This window comes from Elaeis guineensis, chromosome 2, assembly GCF_000442705.2.
Source record: "Elaeis guineensis isolate ETL-2024a chromosome 2, EG11, whole genome shotgun sequence".
NCBI lineage: Eukaryota > Viridiplantae > Streptophyta > Magnoliopsida > Arecales > Arecaceae > Elaeis > Elaeis guineensis.
In genome coordinates this window covers 103,574,410-103,579,628 of record NC_025994.2, presented here as the reverse complement: position 1 = coordinate 103,579,628, position 5,219 = coordinate 103,574,410, and the positions used below count along the sequence as shown (strand labels likewise).

Sequence of the window (5,219 nt, the reverse complement as noted above, 5' to 3'; positions counted from 1 at the left end):
TTTGTGGTGGTCAAAAGAAGTCTTGTCATGTGAAAATTGAATCAATGAGTTCGCTGAGTCGTCGGTGTGACACCAGTCTGCCTGTGAAAGGTCCAACGGTGCCCCATTCTGGATTCTGATGCATAGGTTCTGGATCAGATGTTTATGAGCGATGATTTTTGGTCAGGAACTGAAAAGTTCAGGCTAATTTAGGAAGCTAACCATATGCTCTGCATTAGTTAATAGATCATAAGTTTGCAGCTCAAATTGTGTTTGTTTAATGGCACAGCAGATTCAAATTGGTTTGTGACTAGTTAGTATCAATTATTCAATAATTAATTTTTTTTAATTTCAATTGTAACAATGTATGCATATATTTATATTCAAAAGGGAAATGCAGATACGGTGAGCCGAAAGTTGTGCAAACCGGCATGGAGAATCATTGTGCTTTAATTGGTTTATGGAACATAGAAATCATCAATATATAGGGTGGCTAGTCCTCTGTCATCCTAAGTGAAGTTACAATATAAAAGATATGAAGCGGATAAGTAAAAGTATAATAAAGATGTGTTTGATTTACAATCGGAATAAGAATTGAGATGATTAAATTTTTTGAAGTATTTGATCCGTGATCGAAATCAAAATAAAAATTTAATTTTTTTTAAAAAAATAAAAATTAAATTTTAGATAGATTAGATCATTTTCATTCAGTCTAAGAATCGAAATCAGAATGAAATTTTTTTTCAATCAAATAATTGAAATAAAAATTATCCATTCTCGTTTCGATTTTAAATCTTAATTCTCCTCAATCAAATATTTTTAAAAAAAATATGATATGAATAAGGTACGGTAGCATGTGTCCATGAATGTGATACTACTACTGTTGCAGGTATCCAAATCAGTTATATTTTATACTGATTTTCTTATTTTGTTGGATGTCCATTTATTTGCCGAATCTTGAATCATAATAACCGATCAACCGAAGCTCCAATGTCTTTTCAAGAAAATGCCATTAAACTAAGCATTACTAGTAATTATACCCATACAACATAAAGTATGATGATGGCATATTTATCTCTACCATCATTAGGCAAACTACATGTCTCATGGTTTGCACGTCTCCACTCCCTTTTATTGGTGTCTGCGACATGAAATTAGTTGGAATTCATGCAATCAGATCTATTTGAGGCCATCTTATTGGTGATCATGGGCATTGTTGGGATAAATTTTTGGCTCATAATCGTCTGAGTGGTCAACTAACTAAGAAGACTATACTGACTTTGATATCAACTGATGATTCAATTCAAGATTCAGCTGGCTAAGTTCAACATACAACCGACATTCCTATATGATAGTCGGTTGATGATTTCTTTGATGTTTTACCAATTATTTTGATCCCGAAAGAATAGAAATCGAACAACAGTTATTCGACGTGGATATTAATTATTTGTGGTCACGAGATCATAGGATACAATAATCATCCACTAATAATCTATTATTCAGTTTTAATAACAGTTAATGAGATAATCGTCTACTAAATATAATAACTCTTAGATCCTACATTCTAGAGGACGAGAGTTACACAATAATAGTATTTCCCACCTTATATAAAGGGAGGTAAGTGGGGAGACTTAATAAGATTTTTTTGTTAAACTCTTGGCTCTCACACTTTGTTTTTTTCTACTGTTCTTTATGTTCTATTGACTTACGTATCGGAAGACCTTTCGCCGGATAATTTTTGATGAACGAATTTGATTTTAAAAATCTCATGTCCTCCAACATTCAGATGCAATATCTCGGCTCTCAGCCGGCTGTTTCGTTGAAGATTTGCAGCAACAGGCGTCATTGAAAGTTCTTTATTTATGAATAAAGCAGCAGTGCAAAAATTGTTTCCACTAACTTCCTCTTTCACATATTTCACTTGCATTAAGATCTGCCGTTGGTCGAGCTGAAGGTTCACGCTGAACGCCTGAACCGGCTCATGCAGCGACCGACACTGTAGGCTACGTCTCGGTCCATTTCGGATTATTTGAAGCCGGTTCAGTCATCCGGGTTAGCTTAAAACTCCGACCCGCCTGCTATAAATAATTAAATACCCCCCCGGCTACTCTCCAACCTCGACCTTCTTCTCTGCGAATGGAGGGGCCGAAGGCGTCGTCTTTTCTCCGGTCGCTCTGATCGGTGACGAGAAGAACTCAGTTGTCTCTTACTTGACAGTTCCAGCCGCATCGAATTTGCTAATATATAGGGTTTATTATTTTAGATTTTTTTTGAAGAAGTTTCCTCTCCTCTTTTTCTCCAAGAATTCGAACGGAATTATATTTCTTCTTGAGGCGGGTAACCCTAATTATTTTAGATTTTATTTTAAGAAGTTTCCTCTCCCGTTTGCTCCAAGAATTAGGACGGGATTATATTTCTTCTTGGTAAGTTTAACCCTAATTGTTTCAGATTTTTTTTCAAAAATTTTTCTCTCTCCTTTTCTCCATGAATTCGATCGGGATTATATTTCTTCCTGAGAAGGTTAACCCTAATTTTTTGGGTTTATATTCTAGCGCGATCGATTCATTTCTTGATTTTAGATTTTCTTTCAAGAAGTTTCCTCTCCTCTTTGCTCCGAGAATTCGAATGGGATTAGATTTTTTCTTGAGACAGGTAACCCTAATTATTTTGTATTTTCTTTTAAGAACTTTCCTCTCCCCTTTGCTCCAAGAATTCGAACGGGATTATATTTCTTCTTGAGAAGGTTGACCCTATTTATTTTAGATTTTTTTTAAAAAAATTTCCTCTCCCCTGTGCTCCATGAATTCGATCTGAATTATATTTCTTTCTGAGCAGGCTAACCCTAATTATTTTAGATTTCTTTCAAAATGTTTCCTCTCCCCTTTGCTTCCTTTTCTCCAAGTGTTCGAAAGGGATCAGATTTCTTTTTGAGAAGCCAAGTTTAATCTATTATTTTTGTCCTCGTTTCTTTATCATTATCTCTTCCTCTTTTTCGTTATCTTCTTGCACAGTTGCTTTTCTTTTCTTTTGTTTTATTTTCTTCTCCCCTTCCTTTTCGTTTGATGACTTCTTGATCTTCGAATTCAAAGTTAATGAAGTTTCACCGATGCGTTGGTTTCTTGAATTTTTTAATGCTATTAGTCGGTAATATCGTGAACTTTAAGATTTCTTTCCGGTTTTCTTGCAATTTATATAATTTCCCAACTTTGATGCCAACGTTTGCAATTGCTTCAGTCTTCCTGTCATTGATATTGTCATCTTAAAGCTAGTATCTTTCTGTTGTTTCTTTTGGGTTTCAAATTTCTGAATTCCCCACTTTGATACAAATTTGCAATTATTTTACTTCTATGATTAATTGATATTAAAACTAGTATCTTCCTGTTGATTTCTTTTTTGTTTTCCTTGCGTCTCAGAAGGTATGTTCCTCAATTCTTCAACATCCCAATGGATGTTGGCTTTCGTTTGATTCTCAATGGTCTTCATCTCCAGTGAAGGAAACGCCTCTGGGAGTAAAAGGCAAGCTCTTCGTTCCATTCTATAGGAAGAAATGGGATATTTTTTTCGTGTGTTTTTGGTATAAGGCTGTGATTTTGGCGGCCCCGGAGTTATTACCTCACTTTGACACCAATATTTGCAATTACTTCAGTCCTATGAGTCGCCGATATCATCATCTTAAAGCCAGTATATTTCTGACGATTTCTTTTTGAAATTTCTACGATGTGCTACTTTGACACAGATTTTGCAATTACGTAGGTCTTGTAAGTTGTTGGTCTTGCTATTTAAAGCTAATATCTTCAGATGAATTCTTTTGGGTTTTCTTGAAAGGACTTCCAAGCTACACACTGGGTCCAAAGACTAGTCCCGCACTGTATTATTTACTGCTTAGCCGCCTAAACTAGGGCAGCGGACAAGCTAGTATGCTTGTCCCAGGCAGTAATTTTGTTCCATCCATCAGGCCGTCCTGAATGCTAAATTGTATAGTTGGGAGTTCTGTTTTATGACTGCGGTGTGGGTGAGCACATTCATCGTTGTATAGACTTGGATAGAAGATAAGCTAGTACGCTCATTGCTGGGCATTAATTTGCTCCATCCATTAAGCCATCCTGAATGCTAATTGCATGACAGTACTGCATGTCTGTGCATGCGTGCGTACGGTGCGATTCAAGCTTTTCCATTCCGCCTGCAACGATTGAAAGGATAGGAAGTGGATGTCTACTTGCACTCTAGAAAGTGACCTTATCTCATTCCACTTTGAGATGGCCCAACTAAGTTCTGGAATAGGGAGAATATCCACCCTATTTCAGCTGGCTTGCCTGTGATCATAACAGGTAACCTTGATGATGGCATCCATGAACTACCTTCCACCTATGTGACCCGATAAAATCGCAATGAAACAAGTAGAAAATCCTGACTATAACTTCTTCTTGGATCGTGGAACATGATCATAGAAGAGGACTGCTCTGTAGCATTTTAATTGAACCGGCTCGGAATAGGCTCGGTAGATCAGACGTTGTTCCACTGTTGCCACCCACACTAAATGGCAGAGGGGACCGCTGTTCCAGTGTTGCCACCCACTCAGAGGACCGCTGTTTTCATGTCTATACTTGTTTTATTTGTTGTAGTTTCTTTATCTTTGATCTTTTTTGTTGTTTTCTTTTTCTTTTCTTTCTTTATTCTTCTTTTGTCATTATTTTCTTTTCCTTTTCAGTACGTCTGCTTCTCTTTTAAAGCCTAACTATTGATTTGGTATGCATTTTGTTGTATTTATTTGATGTGTTCTTAATGGTTAATCCCTTGCTTTTTGTACAAGCTCTTTTGGTAGTACTATTTATAACCTAGCTTTCTTTCTCCCTTTTTCAAGTTTCATTGAGTGGTTGGGTTATTGGTTTTAAGCTTTTTCCTCTTATTTTTGGCTTTTGAATTGCTTCTTCTTAAACGAGGTAACAGTGGTGTAAAATTAATCTTTTTAAAAATTTTATGAAAATTTTAATAACAAAAATGCCTTTCCTCCCTTATGACTTCCTGTTTTTAAGAAGTCATATATCTCAGAATGTCATGACAAGTCACGGATGTCATAATTTCAGAACAGAGAGATATTTTTGTCATTCAAAATTTTAAACAAAAAAATAGAAATTCAATGAGCATTGAAAAATGGGGGTTATGTGGTCCAATGAGATGGTGCGGTGCACTCCACATCAATTTTATTGTATCGCACGCGGTGCACAAAATATTTCTCTTGG

At 36.0% G+C, this 5,219-nt stretch overlaps 1 long non-coding RNA gene across 1 annotated transcript; it reads left to right on the top strand.

Moving 5' to 3' along the window:
* The first annotated feature begins 2,089 nt into the window (after window positions 1-2,089).
* LOC140855766 (uncharacterized) lies at window positions 2,090-3,977 on the top strand. Its single transcript, XR_012138965.1, has 2 exons — window positions 2,090-2,180; window positions 3,393-3,977. It is a non-coding gene; the product is annotated as an uncharacterized lncRNA (long non-coding RNA).
* The last annotated feature ends 1,242 nt before the right edge of the window (window positions 3,978-5,219 follow it).